Genomic DNA, 22,352 nt, shown 5'->3' on the forward strand with positions numbered 1-22,352 from the left:
CCTTTAATGCTATAGATTTCCTTCCTCTTACTACCTTAGCTTCATGCCACAAATTTTATATGCTGTGCTTTCATTATCTTTCAGTTAAAAATATTTTCTAATTTTTCTGGGTTTTTTTCCCTTTATCTCATATTATTCAAAAGTGTATCATCTAATTTCCAACTCTTGGAGATTTTCTGTCATCCTTTATTGCTTTCTATTTAAGTATTCTGGGTCAGAGACCATTTCTCATTTTTAAAAAATGAATTCAAACCTTCAAATTTATTGAGTAATGTATCATGACCCATAATATACGTTTTGGTGAATGTTCCATACGTACTTGAAAAGAATGTGAGTATTATTGTTTTGGTGTTTAGTGTGATATGCCTTGTAATTTCTTCTTGATGGTCAGATATGATGTACTGGGTAAAAGGAACTGTTGCAAAGGGGGCTTTAGTAATGTGCTGGTAACGTATAGGGGGAGGGGAAGTGTTCTAGAGTCCTATGATTAGGTCTCAGTCTTTTAGCGAGCCTATGCCTATGGACTACGAGCTTCACAAGTGTTTCGCAGTTTTCTTCTCATTTCTTAGATGGGAGAGGATGGCTAGAGTGAGCTAGCTGAAGTTGGGTAGTTCTCTTCCCCAGGTCAGATGGGCTCTGATAATACACCAGGTTAAGCTCTGGTTAACTAGTCTCCCCTGAGGGCAGGCGATGTTAGGAAGAAGAGTGCTCTGTTTTATTTCAAAGTGGGTTCTCTTCTGCTCCCCCTGCTGGAAGCTCAAGGGGATTTTTCACTGATACTTACTGTGGGAATCTGGTCAAGCTCCTGGAGGAGCTCACAACACTGTGCCCACCCCCCAACCACGACAGGTCCCCCGTGAAGTTTTTAACTCTCAGGTTGTCCACTCTGATCCTCCAACACTTTGTCAGTTGCAGTTCAGGTGTTCCTACCCCGGCACTGGTTCCTGTGGTGGTTTCTGTTTGTCGGTCTCTCTGCTCCATTAAGTTGTTACTCTCTGTATTTGCCTGTTGATCTTTTGAACCTTGGAGGCATAGGTGTTCTCTGTATCCTCTTTTCTTATATAGATCCAGGGAGAGTTGTTGATTTTTTTCAGTCTGTTTGGCTTTTTACTTGTTAGGATGGAATGGTGACTTCTAAGCTCTTTATACGCAAGATTAAAATCTGGCAGGTTTTGAAAAGTTTAGTGAAATTCAAAAACATTTCAAGATACTGTTTGCTAAAACATATTGATATATATTGCACTTAAAATTTATGTTTTACCTACACACGATTTAAAAAAAATATTCATTTGTCTTTGTTCAAATTCATTAGCTCCCTGAGTTATGCAGATCTTCCAAATTTTGGTATATTTCATTATACAATCTCATCACACATAAATTAACCTCAGAAAAACTTCACTGTATATTCATGAGAATGAGAATGGAAAAGGAAGTAATAACATAGTATTATGAAAACAGCTTTGGCCTAGTGGGACCTCTGAAATGGTCTTGAGGATGCCAAGGATTTCAAGACCACACTTTGAGAAGCACTTCTGCATCATCTACAAGGTACATTTTTATCTTATCACAGTCTCCACTTCATGGGTGATGTTTGTACCCTACAACAGTGTTCTTTCATTTCTTCCCTGAAATCCTTTGTTTTGTTGTCCACATTTTACTTCTAAGCTTGGCAATGTATTGTTGTTATTTTTGCCTTAAACTATTAGCTTTTAAAGAGAACATAAAATAACTGAAAATTTAAAAAATACATACCAATATATATACCATTTCTGGCACTGCTAATGTCCTTCTGTTGATGGAACTTCCATCCATATCACTTGTCTTTTGCTGAAGGAACTTCCTTAAATATTTCATGTAGTGCAGGACTCATAGTCATACACTTTGACAGCTTTTATTTTTCTCTAAAAGTTTTTATTTCACCTTCAACTTTGAAGGATTTTTTTTCTGGGTAAAGAATTCTGTATGATACTTTTTAATTTTTCTTTTTATTATGGAAAAAAAACACTTAACATGAGATCTACCCTCTTGGCAAATCTTAAAAATGTACAATCTTACTATCACTCCCTATACATACAATGTGGTACAGCAGATCTCTAGAGCTGATTCATCTTGCTTAACTGAAACCTTATGGCTGTCGATTAGTAACTCCCCATTTCTCCCTCACCCCAGACCCTAGTAACCACTGTTCCACTCTTTGATTTCATGAATTTGACTATTTTAGACACCTCATAAGTGGAATCATGCAGTATTTGTGTTTCTGTGTCTGGCTTATTTCACTTGGTACATCTCCTCAAGGTTCATACATGGTGTCACATATTACAGAATTTCTTTCTTTTTAAAGGCCGAATAGTACTCCATTGTATGCAAATACCACATTTTCTTTATCGACTCATCTGTAGATGGGCACTTAGGTTTTTTCCACATCTTGGCTATTGTGAAGAGTGCTGCAATGAACATGGTAGTACTAATATCTCTTTGAGATCCTGATTTCAAATCTTTTGGATATAAACCCAGAAGTAGGATTGCCAGATTATACAATAGTTCTAGCTTCAACGTGAGGAATCCTTATACTATTTCCCACCAACAGTGTGCAAGGTTTCCAGTTTGTCCACATCCTTGCCAATACCTGTCATCCTTTTCATTTGCTTTATGTGTTTTAAAGACACGTCTCTGTTCTTTTCTAGCTTGCATAGTTTCTGATGTGTAGTCTGCTGTTTTACCTTTGTTCCTTTGGCTTCTTTTAAGATTTTCTTTTATCACTGGTTTTCAGCAATTTGATTATGATATAAGTTGGTGTAATTTTAAGATTTTTCTTTTTAATGTTCGTTGAACTTCTTGCCTTTATGGATTTATGTTTTTATCAAATTTAGAAATATTTTAGCCATTATTTCTTCAAATACTTCTTCTGGCATTCTCCCCTCCCCTGGCCTTTTCTCGTCTCGATATCTGGGACTCCAATTTCATATGTGGTAGACACTTCATGCTGTCCCAAGAGCTCACTGATGCTCTGTTCATTTCATGCTGTGTGTTCTATTTTGAATATTTTCCATTACCATATCTTCAAGTCACTAATCATCTCTTCTGCCTTATCTCATCTGCTGTTAATTCCATTTTGTATATTTTTCTTCTTAGATTTCAGATACGTTTTTTCTCATCTCTAGAAGCTATATTTGGGTCTTTTTCACATTTTATATTTTTCATTATGTGCTTGGCTAATACTATATCTTGCACATGTGAAGCATATTACAAATAGGTGTTTTAATCCTTGTCCATTTATCTCTTTCATTTCTGACTATATATGTTTCTATTGATTGATGTCTACCCCAGTTAGAGGTCATATTTTCCTACTTCTTTGAATGCCTAGTAATCTTTTATTAGATACCAGACACTTAGATTGTATTGCTTTACACATAGTGGTATTTTCTTATGGTATGCAGTTAAGTTACTTGGAATTAGTTAAATCATTCTGAAGCCTGTAAGCTTTGTTAGAGAAGGTAAAAAGATGTCTTGAATCTAGTGGTGGTTTCCTGCCACTACTAAGGCAGTACATTTTGACAACTCAACCATATGCCTCTTGCTTTTTGATGTTTTTCCACTCTTGTTTGTGGGGTTCCCCCCAATTCTCACTCCTGTATGAGCTTCAGAAATTATTCTGCCATCTTTTCCCGTGATACGTTTTCCAGCCTCAAGGCATTTCCTCTCACATGTATGCAGGTTAGTACCAAGCCAAAGATGGGGACAACACCCCACCCCCGTGGATCTCTACAGTGCTTCTTATCTGCAGCTTTTTCTTTTCTGATACTTGCCCTCACTCAGCAAAACAGTGAATCGGATTCCTCCTCACTGCAGGATGGCCTGGAAATTGCTTCTGAATAAACTGGGGCAACTCATTTGTTTAAACTCATTTGTTTCCATCTTCCCAGAAATCCCAATCCTGATCTGTCTCTTGTCTGGTATCTGAAAAGTATTTTTTCATGTGTTTTATCTAGTTTTCTAATTATTTAAGGCAGGAAAGTAAATTAGGTCCTTATTTTTCTAGGTTGGCCTGTCATAAATGTCCCATCCTAATCATTTTAATTGTGTTATAAAAGTTTATTATAAATGTCATAATTTTATTGATTTTGTTCCAAATGTTAGAGATTTAAGTTGTTCCCAATTTATCAAAACTCTTGCTTTAATAAAAAAAATTGTTATACATAGATGTTTGAATTAGTGACTATTTTGCTGGGATAGTTCCCCTAGAAGGAGAATTACTACATGAAAAATTTAAGTACTTTTTATGCTCGTGATACACATGGAGGAAGTTGCTTCTTGGAAAGCATGTGCCACTTTATAGGAATTCATACTTATACCAATAGCTAACAATTGAGGAACTAGGTATATGTCCTAGGCAATGTTATAAGAATGTTCACAAATACTGATTTGTTCCATCCTCACAATAGTGAGGTAGACACTACTAGACCCTTGGATGTGGAAACCAAGGCACAAGATTTAAAGACTTAAAACCAAGATTTTAAGTAACAGTTGATACATGATGGGTTGAGAATTCAAACACAGGGTCTCTGCTCTAACTTCTACATTATTCTACCTCCTTACAAGCATTGCTATCATTAAAAATATTTGCAATTAAATACTCACAAAATGGTGTATCATTCTTTCAGTTTGATTACTGGTAGAATTAAAATTTGGGGTGTTTCTTAGTCATTTTATTTTTTCTATAAGCTACCTATTTGTGTCTTTTATCTGGTAGAATATAATGTTTAAGTTGCCCTAGTTGTCCTAAAACAAGAAACTGGAAGAAAACACTCTGGGGCCATGAACTTCTAGAAATCCGCTCTGCCATGACAGCAAAAACGACTAAGATTCCAGACTCTAGGGTTACTTTGCAGATAGTAGATGAAATGCCAGATTTGTCACTAGGGTCATTTCTATAGTAAAGAAGACCTAAAAGTTTCTACTCTACGTGGTCACAGCAAGTTTGTAGAGGGGGTAGCATAGAAGCAGAAAATGAAGGGTTTTCAAATACCCTAAGAGTTAGTGGCTTCAAAGAGAACTTGAAATAGTATCAAGGGGTAGCCAAATCACTCTTTGGAAAACATTTAATTTGAGTACCCTTTGGTCAGTAGGTAACCAAAGATATTCTTTTTAGAGTGTTTTAGTTTTGAAGGCTATATTTATAGTGAATTTTGGCAATTGTAATTATAAGCAATTAGTTTTAGCTTAAAAATAGTCTTGAAGACAACATTAAAGTACTTCAAGTTCTTTTCAGAATCTTTTTCTCAGTACAAATGACACAAGGAAAGCAAATGTTGTAAATGCTTTTACATTGTATAGGACTGGTAAAAATATTCAGCTATAATTCTTAAGGCATTTTTATTCTATAGTAGCAAATTATTATTAACAAAACAAAGTCTTTTAAAAATATATAAATGTGCAGAGTCAGTAATTTTATATGTAATGTAAATTTAGTATGAAATACTAGAGAAACACATGAGCTCTCTTTATTTTTATGCATCTGTAGGCAGAAGATATCTCACTGTTGATTAGGATAGACTAGCTTACCCAAATATGAATGTCGCATTAGCAGTTTAACCCATCACTTACTGAGAATGTACTCTATGCCAAGCTGGATGCTAAGTATTCAGCAGTAAGTGTGAACATGAATTCTGGAACCAGACAACTAAGGCCTCAAATCCTAACTTTGCCATTATTAGCTATGATAGGTCTGTGTGATCTATGCCCCAGTTTCTCTTGGTAAAACAGTGATGATCAATGCTGAGGGCTTCCCCACCCTGGAAAACTTTAAGCATATATGATCTCTAGTGCCTTTTCAAACTCACAAGAAATAAGGGACATTTCCAAGTAAAAAAGGTATTAAGGTTATGCTAGTTATAGAATAAATAGGGGAATGCTCTCTTGTTCATGTCCCTGGGAGAGTTGTGTACAGAGTTGAATCAGCACATTTCATGAATTTGGTTGAACTTTTCTGTAAATTCTTCAGGCCTAGCTGCTTACTTTGAGAAAAGATAATCAATTATTGATTCAATGTTTCCCAAGAACACACTGTAGCTATAAAGTGTCCTAACAACCCCTGACTTTGACCACTCATTGAGAATTTGTTTTCTAAAATTATATCTGCAACTTTGATGTTTGAACTTATATTAGTAAGAATTAAACTTAGTTCCATTATATGTGGTGTCAATTTTATCCTGGTTTCAAGGTTTTCTTGTTGTCTTTGGCTCACAACATTTTGACTATTTGTGTAGATGTGGATCTCTTTGTGTATATCCTACTTGCAGCTACTTGCTCTTGGATGTGTAGATTAATGTTTGCCATTGTATTTGGAGAATTTTCAGCAATTATTTCTTTGAATATTTTTTCTGCCTTGCTCTTCTCTGCTTCTGTTACTCCCCTTTATACAAATGCTGCTGCTTTTAATGGTGCCTCAGACTTTTCAGTGTCTGTGTTCATCTTTTTTTCTTCATTCTTTTTTTTTCTTTCTGTTTTTCACATTGGACCATCTCTATTGATTTTTTTTTTTTTTTTTTTTTTTTTTGCGGTACGCGGGCCTCTCACTGCCGTGGCCTCTCCTGCCGCGGAGCACAGGCTCTGGATGCACAGGCCCAGCGGCCATGGCTCACGGGCCCAGCCGCTCCATGGCATGTGGGATGTTCCCGGACCGGGGCATGAACCCACGTCCCCTGAATCAGCAGGCGGACCCCCAACCACTGCGCCACCAGGGAAGCCGTCTCTATTGATTTTTCTCCGAGTTTTCTGATTCATTCTTCTGCCAGATCAAACCTGCTCAGTCCACCGTAGTTAATTTTTCAGTTCAGTTTTTGTATAGTTCAACTTTTGAATGTCCATTTGGGTTTTTTTTGGTGATTTCTATATACTTATTACTATTCTATATTTGATGAATTCTGCTTTCCTTTCATTTTTTTAGGCATGATTGTCTTTAGTTCTTTGCACATATTTCTAATAGCTACTTTGAAATCTTTGTCTGCTAAGTCCAACATATGGGACACCCTCAAAAGTATATCCATCGCCTGATTGTCTTTTCTTGTTTATGGGCCACACTCACGTTTCTTTGCGTGTCTCACTTTTTCATAAAAATTAGATATTTTATATAATATATTGTAGAGCCTGTTTCTACTTTTTACCCTGTGACTTGTTATTGTTGCGTATTTCTGTTTATTTAGTGGATTGCTTGTATTAATTCTACAAAGTCTATTTCTCCTAAGTGTGCAATTTCTGATGTCAGTGCTTAGAATTTTTTTCTCTTCTTTTGAAGTTTTAAGCTTGGAATCCTAGTAGTTGCTCCTGGGTCAGCACTGCTTAGTCTTCAGCCATTGACTGATTAGGGATTATGATTAAACCTCCTGAGCCAGTAAGACTTCCATCCATTTCAGAAAGATTCCAAATCTACACTGCTTTTAGCCAGGGATTAACAGCTCTCCAATTGCTGCAGAGTGGATTGACCCTAGAATATGTGCACAGCCTTACACTAGGGATGACTGTAATGTTATCAGGGCCTTTTTGTTGCTGTTGTTTATTTGTTTTTTGCTGTCTTTTTTCCTCATGTCATTCCTTGTTAAATTTCTGGTGAGTCTGCTGTTTTGTTTGCTGCTTCTTGCATCCAATTGCTTTTTCATGGTCTTTATTGGAGGGAGGATGCCTTTAGGCAGGAGTTGGTATGCTCCTTGTTCCAGATTAAGGTTCCCCCCCTCAGACAGTGCTATGGAGCTGACAGTCCTCAACTTGCCTCCTCACTAACCAGAAGCTCTGTTAGATGTGATGGAGCTGAATGGGGAGAGGGGTTAGGGTTAAGGTCTACTTCTCCTAGAGTGACTCCTTTGTCCTAAGAGGGAGCTTGGAGAATGGTAGTCCCATTAACCTAATTGGCATGGAACTTCTGCCCTATGAGCAGATGCTGGGGGGAGAGGATGTGACAATGGAAGCCATAGTCTCTTTGGCCAGCAGCTCATGGCTTGATGTGTCTGACTAGGATAGAGCCTTTACACTATGAGTGGGAGCTGAATAGACTTGGGAGACCCTATCTGCTTGGCCGCACCCTACTGGAATAGATCTTCTGAAACATCTTGGGGTTGGCTATGGGGGACCCACCACCCCAAGGGAAACCATTGCCTTATAACTGAAAAGTAGCTGGGGAGTTGAGGAGAAGGTAGCCAGTCTCTTCTTGGCCTTGTCCAACCAGAAGAAACCTTCTGAAAAATGTAATAGGAAGTAGGGGACAGGTGATGGGAGCAGTTTCTGACTCAAATGTCACAGATTACCACTGTTCTTACTGATACTCTATAAAATTTTTTGAATAAATGCTTCTCAGTTTGCTGCCGGTCCTCAGGTCAATTTCTGGAGACTTTAATTTGTTGTTTGACAATTTTTACCAGTTTAATCATTCTTTTGCTGGAGAGAGAGTTTGCAAGCTCACACAGCATACATTTCATCTCCTTTATGTAAATTTTTACACTTGATGTTTGATCCCAAGGCTGGGAATTGGGACATTCATTTCTGATCTCATTTCTTTAACCTACTTGTCTCTTCCTTAGTTCCTCCTGTAACCTAGAAGGCTTACTGCAGCTTATTTTTTTTTCCTGTGAGATCACCCTTAAGATAAAGTCATATAAAAAGAAGCTTTTAGACTTAAAAACAAAAACCTCCAAAAAAAACCCAAAATAATAATTTAAAAAATTATTTCTTCTTGCAATAAATATTTTTCAGGATGCCTATCATACCCAGAACTGAGAAAGTCCAATTTGACTTAGAATCTGAGCAAGGATGTTGGTTGCTCTAGTCCAGATACAACATTCTCATAAAGCACTGAAATGCTTTCATTCAACATGTAGTGAATCACAGGACATTGTGATTTAGGGAGAATTAATAATTTAAATATTAAACACACTATAATAACAATGATGTAGGCTTAGATAAAATAATAGGTAGATTAATTTTAGCTGAGAGGAGGTGGAAGATAATTTTGAAATGAACTGTGCCAGAAGTGAGTAGATGACTCACTTTTGATGCTCCAGCTCTATAAAAATCCCGTCTTCTGACTCAGCTGGCTGGGCATCAACAGATTGGTGACTCAGAAGCAATGAGAAGTGATCATTAGAGGATGAATGGTGGGGCAGATTGACTAAATGAAGCTAGGCTGACCCATGTCATGAAATGACAGGTCATCTGCTTTTAATGCCACTGTTGTTAGTAGTGACACTAGCATTTCCCCAGACACATAAAATTGAAAAGCAAATCACTTAAATGTTTTTATTATATAATATTTGAAGCATACCATGGTACGTATGTTTAGTAAGAAGTATACCTATAAAATTAACATTCGTACACCGACTACACTTAATAACAAAAACCTTACCATTAGCTTTGCATATACCCTTGGACTACACCCACAGCGGAAGGGATTCCTGAATCTTATTTTTATTACTTATTTGCTTTTTAGATTTTCTCACCTTCAGGTTTTACAAAAAGAGGAACATTCTGTGAAATAAAATTTTTTAACTCTACATTATTTTTATAAGGTTCCATCCATGTTGTGGGTAGCTGTGCTCATTTATTTTTTTATATTTATTTTAATTTCTTTTGATATATAATTCATATACCATAAAATTCCCCTGTTTAAAGTACACAATTCATTTGTTAATAAATCCCCAAGACTGTGAACAATTCCCACTACCTAATTCCAGGACATTTTCATCACCACAAAAACAAACAAACAAACAAAAAAACTCTTACCTGTTAACAACCACTCCCAATTTCCTCCTTCACCCAGTCCTGAAAACCACTTTGTCTTTGGATTTTCCTATTTGAACATTTCATATTGTGTCTGGCTTGTTTTACTGACAATAATATTTTCAAGTTTCACCCACGTTGTAGCATGGATCAATATTTTATTTTTTCTTATGGATGAACAATATTCCGTCCTATGGATAACACCACCTTTCTTTATGCATTCATCCGATAATAGACACTTGAGCAGTATTCACTCTTTAGCTATTATGAATAAAGTTTCTATAAATATTCATGAACAAGTTTTTTTTTGTTAACATCTTTATTGGAGTATAATTGCTTTACAATGGTGTGTTAGTTTCTGCTTTATAACAAAGTGAATCAGCTATACATATACATATATCCCCATATCCCCTCCCTTTTGCGTCTCCCTCCCACCCTACCTATCCCACCCCTCTAGGTGGTGACAGAGCACCGAGCTGATCTTCCTGTGCTATGCGGCTGCTTCCCACTAGTTATCTATTTTACATTTGGTAGTATAGATAAGTCCATGCCACTCTCTCACTTCGTCCCAGCTTACCCTTCCCCCACCCCGTGTGCTCAAGTACATTCTCTACGTCATGAACAAGTTTTTCTGTGTGTGGTTATATATTTTTAATCCTCTTGGGAATATACCTTGGAACAGAATTGCTAGGTCATATGTCAACTCTCTTTTTAACTTTTGAGGTAGTGCAAGCCATTTTACAAGATGACTGCATGATTTTCTGTCCTACTAGTAATGTATGAAGTTCCCGATTTTTCAACATCCCTGTCAACACCTTCTTTTCCCCCATTAAAAAAAAAATTATAGCCAACTTAGAGCATGTGAAGTAGTGTCTTATTGTGGCTTTGATTTGCACTTCCCTAATGACTAATGATGGTTACGAGCTGTCCATGTGCTTATTGGTCATATGTGTATCTTTTCAGGAGAAATGTGTATTCAAATCTTTTGACCATTTTAAGATGGGTTACTTTTATTAAAATGCTGCATTGTAAGTGCTCATTCTATGTGGTGGTTACTAGAGCCTTATCAGATATATAATTTGCAAATAAAACCCCATTCTGTAGGTTATCTTTTCATTTTCTTGATAGTACCCTTTGACACATAAATGTCCTTAGCTTTGAAGTATTCCAATTTGTCTGTTTTTTCCTTTGGTTGCTTGTGACTTGGTTCCTTGTACTTTTGAACTCATCTAATAAATTGTTGCCTAATACAGCATTACAAAGATGTTTTCTTCTATGAATTTTATAGGTTTAGCTCTTAAATTTGTGACTTTGATCCATTTTACTTAGCTGTTATATATGTATGGTATGAAGTAGGGGTCCAAATTCATTCCTTTTTTATTATTATTATTTTTATATTTGGCTCCGTTGGGTCCTTTTTGCTGCACGTGGGCTTTCTCTACTTGTGGTGATCGGGGGCTACTCTTCGTTGCGGTGCACGGACTTCTCATTGCAGTGGCTTCTCTTGTTGGCGGAGCATGGGCTCTTGGTGCGCAGGCTCAGTAGTTGTGGCTCATGGGCTCAGTAGTTGTGGCTCTCAGGCTCTAGAATGCAGGCTCAGTAGTTGAGGCTCACGGGCTTAGTTGCTCTGAGGCATGTGGGATCTTCCCAGACCAGGGATTGAACCCGTGTCCCCTGCATTGGCAGATTGGCAGGTGGATTCTTAACCCCTGTGCCACCAGGGAAGTCCCCCATATTCATTCTTTTTTTTTTTTTTTTTTACATCTTTATTGGAGTATAATTGCTTTACAATGGTGTGTTAGTTTCTGCTTTATAACTAAGTGAATCAGTTATACATATACATATGTTCCCATATCTCTTCTCTCTTGCATCTCCCTCTCTCCCACCCTCCCTATCCAACCCCTCCAGGCGGTCACAAAGCACCGAGCTGATCTCCCTGTGCTATGTGGCTGCTTCCCACTAGCTATCTACCTTACGTTTGGTAGTGTATATATGTCCATGCCTCTCTCTCGCTTTGTCACAGCTTACCCTTCCCCCTCCCTATATCCTCAAGTCCATTCTCTAGTAGGTCTGTGTCTTTATTCCTGTCTTACCCCTAGGTTCTTCATGACATTTTTCTTTCTTAAATTCCATATATATGTATTAGCATACGGTATTTGTCTTTCTCTTTCTGACTTACTTCACTCTGTATGACAGACTCTAGGTCTATCCACCTCATTACAAATAGCTCAATTTCGTATCCTTTTATGGCTGAGTAATATTCCATTGTATATATGTGCCACATCTTCTTTATCCATTCATCCGATGATGGACATTTAGGCTGTTTCCATCACCGGGCTATTGTAAATAGAGCTGCAATGAATATTTTGGTACATGACTATTTTTGAATTATGTTTTTCTCAGGGTATATGCCCAGTAGTGGGATTGCTGGGTCATATGGTAGTTCTATTCGTAGTTTTTTAAGGAACCTCCATACTGTTCTCCACAGTGGCTGTATCAATTTACATTTCCACCAACAGTGCAAGAGGGTTCCCTTTTCTCCACACCCTCTCCAGCATTTATTGTTTGTAGATTTTTTTGGTGATGGCCATTCTGACTGGTGTGAGATGATATCTCATTGTAGTTTTGATTTGCATTTCTCTAATGATTAATGAAGTTGAGCATTCTTTCATGTGTTTGTTGGCAGTCTGTATATCTTCTTTGGAGAAATGTCTATTTAGGTTTTCTGCCCATTTTTGGATTGGGTTGTTTGTTTTTTTGTTATTGAGCTGCATGAGCTGCTTATAAACTTTGGAGATAAATCCTTTGTCAGTCTGTTCATTTGCAAATATTTTCTCCCATTCTGAGGGTTGTCTTTTGGTCTTGTTTATGGTTTCCTTTGCTGTGCAAAAGCTTTGAAGTTTCATTAGGTCCCATTTGTTTATTTTTGTTTTTATTTCCATTTCTCTAGGAGGTGTGTGAAAAAGGATCTTGCTGTGATTTATGTCATAGAGTGTTCTGCCTATGTTTTCCTCTAAGAGTTTGATAGTTTCTGGCCTTACATTTAGGTCTTTAATCCATTTTGAGCTTATTTTTGTGTATGATGTTAGGGATTGATCTAATCTCATACTTTTACATGTACCTGACCAGTTTTCCCAGCACCACTTATTGAAGAGGCTGTCCTTTCTCCACTGTACATTCCTGCCTCCTTTATCAAAGATAAGGTGACCATATGTGTGTGGGTTTATCTCTGGGCTTTCTATCCTGCTCCATTGATCTATCTTTCTGTTTTTCTGCCAGTACCATACTGTCTTGATTACTGTAGCTTTGTAGTATAGTCTGAAGTCAGGGAGCCTGATTCCTGCAGCTCCGTTTTTCGTTCTCAAGATTGCTTTGGCTATTTGGGGTCTTTTGTGTTTCCATACACATTGTGAATTCTTTTGTTCTAGTTCTGTGAAAAATACCAGTGGTAGTTTGATAGGGATTGCATTGAATATGTAGATTGCTTTGGGTAGTAGAGCCATTTTCACAATGTTGATTCTTCCAATCCAAGAACATGGTATATCTCTCCATGTATTTGTATCATCTTTAATTTCTTTCATCAGTGTCTTATAATTTTCTGCATACAGGTCTTTTGTCTCCTTAGGTAGGTTTATTCCTAGATATTTTATTCTTTTTGTTGCAGTGGTAAATGGGAGTGTTTTCTTGATTTCACTTTCAGATTTTTCATCATTAGTGTATAGGAATGCAAGAGATTTCTGTGCATTAATTTTGTATCCTGCTACTTTACCAAATTCATTGATTAGCTCTAGTAGTTTTCTGGTAGCATCTTTAGGATTCTGTGTATAGTATCATGTCATCTGGAAACAGTGACAGCTTTACTTCTTCTTTTCCGATTTGGATTCCTTTTATTTCCTTTTCTTCTATGATTGCTGTGGCTAAAACTTCCAAAACTATGTTGAATAAGAGTGGTGAGAGTGGGCAACCTTGTCTTCTTCCTGATCTTAGTGGAAATGCTTTCTGTTTTTCAACATTGAGGATAATGTTGGCTGTGGGTTTGTCATATATGGCCTTTATTATGTTGAGGAAAGTTCCCTGTATGCCTGTTTTCTGCAGGGTTTTTATCATAAATGGGTGTTGAATTTTGTCAAAAGCTTTCTCTGCATCTATTAAGATGCTCATATGGTTTTTCTCCTTCAATTTGTTAATATGGTTTATCACATTGATTGTTTTGCATATATTGAAGAATCCTTGCATTCCTGGAATAAACCTCACTTGATTATGGTGTATGATCCTTTTAATGTGCTGTTGGATTCTGTCTGCTAGTATTTTGTTGAGGATTTTTGCATCTATGTTCATCAGTGATATTGGCCTGTAGTTTTCTTTCTTTGTGACATCCTTGTCTGGTTTTGGTATCAGGGTGATGGTGGCCTCGTAGAATGAGTTTGGGAGTGTTCCTCCCTCTGCTATATTTTGGAAGAGTTTGAGAAGGATAGGTGTTAGCTCTTCTCTAAATGTTTGATAGAATTCGCCTGTGAAGCCATCTGGTCCTGGGCTTTTGTTTGTTGGAAGATTTTCAATCACATTTTAATTTCAGTGCTTGTGATTGGTCTGTTCATATTTTCTATTACTTCCTGATTCAGTCTTGGCAGGTTGTGCATTTCTAAGAATCTGTCCATTTCTTCCAGGTTGTCCATTTTATTGGCATAGAGTTGCTTGTAGTAATCTCTCATGATCTTCTGTATTTCTGCAGTGTCAGTTGTTACTTCTCCTTTTTCATTTCTAATTCTATTGATTTGAGTCTTCTCCCTTTTTTTCTTGATGAGTCTGGCTAGTGGTTTATCAATTTTGTTTATCTTCTCAAAGAACCAGCTTTTAGTTTTATTGATCTTTGCTATCATTTCCTTCATTTCTTTTTCATTTATTTCTGATCAGATTTTTATGATTTCTGCTAACTTTGGGGGGTTTTTTGTTCTTCTTTCTCTAATTGCTTTAGGTGCAAGGTTAGGTTGTTTATTCGAGATGTTTCCTGTTCCTTAAGGTAGCATTGAATTGCTCTAAACTTCCCTCTTAGAACTACTTTTGCTGCATCCCATAGATTTTGGGTCGTCGTGTTTCCATTGTCATTTGTTTCTAGGTATTTTTTTATTTCCTCTTTGATTTCTTCAGTGATCACTTCGTTATTAAGTAGTGTATTGTTTAGCCTCCATGTGTTTGTATTTTTTACAGATCTTCGCCTGTAATTGATATCTAGTCTCATAGCATTGTTCGGAAAAGATACTTGAAACAATTTCAATTTTCTTAAGTTTATCAAGGCTTGACTTGTGACCCAAGATATGATCTATCCTGGAGAATGTTCCATGAGCACACGAGAAAAATGTGTATTCTGTTGTTTTTGGATGGAATGTCCTATAAATATCAATTAAGTCCATCTTGTTTAATGTATCATTTAAAGCTTGTGTTTCCTTATTTACTTTCATTTTGGATGATCTGTCCATTGGTGAAAGTGGGGTGTTAAAGTCCCCTACTATGAATGTGTTACTGTTGATTTTCCCTTTTATGGCTGTTAGTATTTGCCTTATGTATTGAGGTGCTCCTATGCTGGGTGCATAAATATTTACAATTGTTATCTCTTCTTCTTGGATCGATCCCTTGATCATTATGTAGTGTCCTTCTTTGTCTCTTCTAATAGTCTTTATTTTAAAGTCTATTTTGTCTGATATGGGAATTGCTACTCCAGCTTTCTTTTGGTTTCCATTTGCATGAAATATCTTTTTCCATCCCCTTACTTTCAGCATGAATGTGTCTCTAGGTCTGAAGTGAGTCTCTTGTAGACTGCAAATATATGGGTCTTGTTTTTGTATCCATTCAGCCAATCTGTGTCTTTTGGTGGGAGCATTTAGTCCATTTATTTAAGGTAATTATCGATATGTATGTTCCTATTCCCATTTTCTTAATTGTTTTGGGTTCGTTATTGTAGGTCTTTTCCTTCTCTTGTGCTTCTTGCCTAGAGAAGTTCCTTTAGCAGTTGTTGTAAAGCTGGTTTGGTGGTGCTGAACTCTCTCAGCTTTTGCTTGTCTGTAAAGGTTTTCATTTCTCCATCAAATCTGAATGAGATCCTTGCTGGACAGAGTAATCTTTGTTGCAGGTTTTTCTCCTTCATCACTTTCAGTGTGTCCTGCCACTCCCTTCTGGCTTGCAGAGTTTCTGCTGAAAGATCAGCTGTTAACCTTATGGGGATTCCCTTGTGTGTTATTTATTGTTTTTCCCTTGCTGCTTTTAATATGTTTTCTTTGTATTTAATTTTTGACAGTTTGATTAATATGTGTCTTGGCGTATTTCTCCTTGGATTTATCCTTTATGGGACTCTCTGTGCTTCCTGGACTTGATTAACTATTTCCTTTCCCATATTAGGGAAGTTTTCAACTATAATCTCTTCAAATATCTTCTCAGTTCCTTTCTTTTTGTCTTCTTCTTCTGGAACCCCTATAATTCGAATGTTGGTATGTTTAATGTTGTCCCAGAGGTCTCTGAGACTGTCCTCAGTTCTTTTCATTCTCTTTTCTTTATTCTGCTCTACAGTAGTTATTTCCAGTATTTTATCTTCCAGGTCACTTATCTGTTCTTTTGCCTCAGTTATTCTGCTATTGATCCCATCTAGAATATTTTTAATATCATTCATTGTGTTGTTCATCGTTGTTTGTTTCATCTTTAGTCCTTCTAGGTCCTTGTTAAATGTTTCTTGCATTTTGTCTATTCTGTTTCCAAGATTTTGGATCATCTTTACTATCATTATTCTGAATTCTTTTTCAGGTAGACTGCCTATTTCCTCTTCATTTGTTAGGTCTGGTGGGTTTTTGCCTTGCTCCTTCATCTGCTGTGTGTTTTTCTGTCTTCTCATTTTGCTTATCTTACTGTGTTTGGGGTCTCCTTTTTGCAGGCTGCAGGCTCGTAGTTCCCATTGTTTTTTGTGTCTGTCCCCAGTGGCTAAGGTTGGTTCAGTGGGTTGCGTAGGCTTCCTGGTGGAGGGGACTAGTGCCTGTGTTCTGGTGGATGGGGCTGGATCTTGTCTTTCTGGTGGGCAGGTCCACGTCTGGTGGTGTGTTTTGGGGTGTCTGTAGACTTATTATGATTTTGGGCAGCCTCTCTGCTAATGGATGGGGTTGTGTTCCTGTCTTGCTAGTTGTTTGGCATAGGATGTTCAGCACTGTAGCTTGCTGGTCCTTGAGTGAAGCTGGGTGCTGGTGTTGAGATGGAGATCTCTGGGAGATTTTTGCCGTTTGATAATATGTGGAGCTGGGAGGTCTCTTGTGGACCAGTGTCCTGAAGTTGGCTCTCCCACCTCAGAGGCACAGCACTGACTCCTGGCTGCAGCACCAAGAGCCTTTCATGCACACGGCTCAGAATAAAAGGGAGAAAAAGTAGAAAGAAAGAATTAGTAGAAGAAAAGAAAGGAAGGAAGGAAGGAGGGAGGGAGGGAGGGGGGAGGAAGGAAGGAAGGAAGGAAGGAAGGAGGGAGGGAGGGAGGGGGGAGGAAGGAAGGAAGGAAGGAGGGAAGGAAGGAAAGAAAGAAAGAAAGAAGATAAAGTATAATAAAATAAAGTAAGATAAAATATAATAAAGTTATTAAAATGAAAAAAATTATTAAGAAAAAAAAAAAACAGACGGATAGAACCCTAGGACAAATGGTGGAAGCAAAGCTATACAGCATAAATCTTGCTCTCAGAGTCCACCTCCTTAATTTGGGATGATTCGTTGTCTATTCAGGTATTCCACAGCTGCAGGGTACATCAAGTTGATTGTGGAGCTTTAATCCGCTGCTTCTGAGGCTGCTGGGAGAGATTTCCCTTTCTTTTCTTTGTTCTCACAGCTCCCAGGGGCCCAGCTTTGGATTTGGCCCCGCCTCTGCGTGTAGGTCGCGGGAGGGCGTCTGTTCTTTGCTCAGACAGGACGGGGTTAAAGGAGCCGCTGATTCGAGGGCTCTGGCTCACTCAGGCCGGGGGAAGGAGGGGCACAGAGTGCGGGGCGGGCCTGCGGCTGCAGAGGCCTGCATGACGTTGCACCAGCCTGAGGCGCGCCGTGCGTTCTCCTGCCCTGGATCACGGCCCCCTGGCAGTGGCGGGCTGGACAAGCTCCCCAGAAGTGGGGTGTGGATGGTAACCTGTGCTCGCGCACAGGCTTCTTGGTGGCAGCAGCAGCAGCCTTAGTGTCTCATGCCCGTCTCTGGGGTCCGCGCTTTTAGCCGCGGCTCGAGCCCGTCTCTGGAGCTCCTTTAAGCAGCGCTCTTAATCCCCTCTCCTCGGGCACCAGGAAACAAAGAGGGAAGAAAAAGTCTCTTGCCTCTTCGGCAGGTCCAGACTTTTCCCCGGACTCCCTCCCGGCTAGCTGTGGTGCAGTAACCCCCTGCAGGCTGTGTTCACGCCGCCAACCCCAGTCCTCTCCCGACGCTGCGACCGAAGCCCGAGCCTCAGCTCCCAGCCCCGCCTACCCTGGCGGGTGAGCAGACAAGCCTCTCAGGCTGGTGAGTGCCGGTCAGCACCGATCCTCTGTGCAGGAATCTCTCCGCTTTGCCCCCCTCACCCCTGTTGCTGTGCTCTCCTCTGTGGCTCCGAAGCTTCCCCCCTCCGCCCCCCGCAGTCTCCGCCCGCGAAAGGGCTTCTTATTGTGTGGAAACCTTTCCTCCTTCTCAGCTCCCTCCCAGTGGTGCAGGTCCCGTCCCTATTCCTTGTTTCTGTTTATTGTTTTTTCTTTTGCCCTACCCAGGTACGTGGGGTGTTTCTTGCCTTTTGGGAGGTCTGAGGTCTTCTGCCAGTGTTCAGTAAGTGTTCTGTAGGAGTTGTTCCACGTGTAGATGTATTTCTGATGTATCTGTGGGGAGGAAGGTGATCTCCGGGTCTTACTCTTCTGCCGTCTTCCCGGAAGAGGTGCCCCCATATTCATTCTTAATGTGTGGATATGCAGTTTTCCCAGCACCATTTGTTGAAAAGACTTCTCCTTCCCCCACTGAATGATGTAGTGGGTTGAATGGTAACGCCCCAAAAGATATGTCCATGTTCTAATCTCTAGTTCCTAGGAATGTCACCTTATTTGGAAACAGGAATCTTTGCATATGCAATTTAATTAAGGGTCCTGAGATAAAATTATCTTGGATTATCCATGTGGGTCATATATTCAGTGACAAGCATCTTTATAAGAAACAGAAGAGAAGATACAGATGCACAGAGAAGAAGACAATGGGAAGATGATGCCAGAGATTGGAGTGACGTGACCACAAGCCAAGGAAGCTAGCAACTACCATTCTAAGAAAGGAAGGAAGCTCTCAGATTGGGTTCTCCCTTAGAGCTTCCAGAGGGAGTGAGGCCCTGCCGATACCTTGGCACCATTTTTTAGCCCTATATAATAAAGCATGGATAGAGGGGAAATGAGCTACAGAAGGAGAAAATCAGTTTTCAAGAAAAATTTAGAGAAAATACAGAGTAGTAGTGATTTGAAAATAAGTATTTCTCATTTCCAGTTTCTCTAAAAGGCTCTCAAATTAAGAAATTACTATAGGGTAAAGATCATATCAAGGATATGCATATAAGACTCTTCATTAAGGTGCTATAAATATTTAAGGGCATGTCTCAAAGAAGCTTTCAGCTAGACAAAACACCTTCTAGGAAATTTAAAGCCATTTTCCCATAGCATCTGGACCCTTATCCCAAGCCCAAGAGAACCTATCTTGAGATATTTGTGATATGGTTTTAATCTAATATAGAGAAATTTACTAAGATTCATAGGAATTCTACAAAGTTTATACGGTAATTATATTAGTACCATCAACTTGGAATAAAAGGGACAGAAATATTTCAAACAAAACAAAAACTATGAGTCCTCAGCTAAGAGCAGAAAGAAAGATGAAAAGGTCAAGAAGCAAAATGGATTATTTATTATGGAAAATAAAAGATGACTAAGAGGGGAGTTCCCAGGACCTAGAGGGTGAAGCCAAGTGTCACAGAGAACATTTCTACAAAATAGGACTGGCCCCTAATCAAGACAATGGCAACATATGCTTTCCTTTTCCCCCACTTTTTTTCCCAGCTTTATTGAGATATATTTGACATATAACACTGTACAAATTTAAGGTCTATAATGTGATTATTTGATATATGTAAAAATTATGAAATGATCACCACAATAAAGCTAATTAATAAATCCATTAATCAGCTCACATAGTTACCTTTATTTTTGTAGTGAGAATATTTAAGATCTTTTAGCCACTTACGAGTATACAATACAATATTGTTAACTGTATTCACCATGCTGTACATTACATCTCCAGAACTTATTCATCTTAAAATTGGAAGTTGATGACCACCATCACCCATTTCTCCCAACCCCTAGGCCCTGGCAATCACCAATCTGCTGTTTATATGAGTTTCATTTTCTAAGAGTGCCTGCATAAGTGAGATCATATAGTATCTGTCTTTCTCTGTCTGACTTATTTTCACTTAGTATAATGTTGTCAAGTTTCATTTATGTTGTCACAAGTGGCAAGAATTTTTTTATGGCTGAATGGTGTTCCTGTATATATTTATATACACACACACACACACACACATACCACATTCTTCTGTCTGTTCATCTTCTGATGGACCCTTAGGTGTTTCCATGTCTTGACTATTGTAAATAATGCTGCAGTTGACATGGGAGTGCAAATATCCCTTTGATACCCTGCTTTCATTTCCTTTGGATATATAACCAGAAGTGGGATTGCTGGGTCATATGGTGGTTCTAAATATTTTTAATATTTTGAGGAGCCTCCATACTGTTTTCCATAGTGGCTGCACCAATTTAAATTCTCCCCAACAGTGTACAAGGGTTTCCTTTTCTTCATATCCTTGTCAACACTTGTTTATCTCTTGTCTTTTTGATGACAGCCATTCTAAGGAGTGTGAGGTGACATCTCATTGTGGTTTTGATTTGCATTTCCCTGATGACTAGTGATGTTGAGCACCTTTTCATGTAGCTGTTGGCTGTCTGTATATCTTCTTTGGAAAGTTATCTATTTAGGTCATTTGCCAATATTTTAATTAGATTACATTTTTTGTTATTGCCTTTTCTACCAGTTTTGAATGAGAGTGTCCAGTGCAATTATTTGGTCTCTGTATTGTCATTGGGTGTATGTGTGTGTTTGGGAGGGGGTAGTGTAAGAATGCCAGATAACTGTTTTTTTTTTTTTAGTTTCACAAGTTATCAGATCAAGGAGAACCATACTCAAGTTACTGCACTGAGAAGTATGACCTGTACTTGGACCTGACATGGATGACAATAACCTCAACTTCAAGACAATGCTACCTGGCAGGGCTAGGACGAAGGTGAGTTAACTATCTTTTTGGAAGTCCCAAGACTCCGTGTAAGAAGTTCAATAACCCTGAGTTCAAACCATGTTGGAGGAGTCATGTGAAGCTCTAGGCAGTTATTCCTGTTAAGTGCCGCGTTCCAAGTATCACTGCCAAGGTGCTAGATGTGTGATTGAGGCATGTTGGACCATCCAACCAACCTATCCAACAGGCTGAATAAGAAAAAGGACCTCTTTTGATGCCTCATGGAACAGAAGAATCTCCCAGCCAAGTGATTTCTAATTCCTGACCCACAGAATTGTGAGATATAGCAAGAATTGTTGGTTAAGGCTACTAAGTTTTCAGGTAGTTTATTACACAGCAATGGATGATGGCAGTGGAATCCTTTAGATATAATTGTTCATGTGCAAAATAAAACATATGCAAGTATATTTATTGCAGCACTGAAACAATCTATCCTTTAACAGGAGACTGGTTAAATTACAGGTTATATACACACTGGAAAGTATATGCAGTAGTTAAAAATTGAGGGTGTTTTTGTGCATGAATATAGAAATATCTCCGAGAGGTTGTTAAGTGAAGAAACGAAAATGCAGAACAGTATGTTGAATATGCACCTATTTGTGTAAAATAAAATGGGGTTGAGGAATTAAGTGTTTGTGCATAAATATCTCTGGAAGAACAGGCAAAAATGAGTCATATTGGTTATCTGCAGGGAAGGAGCCTGGGTGGCCTATGGACAAGAGTGGCTAGGAAATTTTGCCATATACCCTTTCAGTCTAGCATTTTTGCTCTTTGAACCAAATGTATTTTACAAAATGAAATTAACGCAGAGGTAAAATTCGAGAAATTTTGGAGACCCTAGTTCGGAAGCTGTAATATGACTGCCCATTAGCCTTCTGGCCTCGAATCAGGCCCTTACATATTTGCAACTACTTTTCCTCTCCTCAGCAGCAGAGGATCTTACTGTTCCTCTGCTGAAAACTCATTAAAAGGGCCTCATTTCTCTCAAGGTAAACTCCAAAATCCTACCTACTTTAAAGTTTAAGGTTTGTCTTAATTTGACCTAAGTCTTTTTTTTTGCGGTACGTGGGCCTCTCACCACTGCGGCGTCTCCCGTTGCGGAGCCCAGGCTCCGGACGCACAGGCCCAGTGGCCATGGCTCATGGGCCCAGGTGCTCCGCGGCATGTGGGATCTTCCCGGTCCGGGGCACGAACCTGCGTCCCCTGCATCGGCAGGCGGACTCTCAACCACTGCACCACCAG

This window comes from Delphinapterus leucas, chromosome 18 (genome assembly GCF_059928025.1).
Source record: "Delphinapterus leucas isolate spDelLeu-1000000601 "Yukka" chromosome 18, BTC_Dleu_Yukka2, whole genome shotgun sequence".
Lineage (NCBI taxonomy): Eukaryota > Metazoa > Chordata > Mammalia > Artiodactyla > Monodontidae > Delphinapterus > Delphinapterus leucas.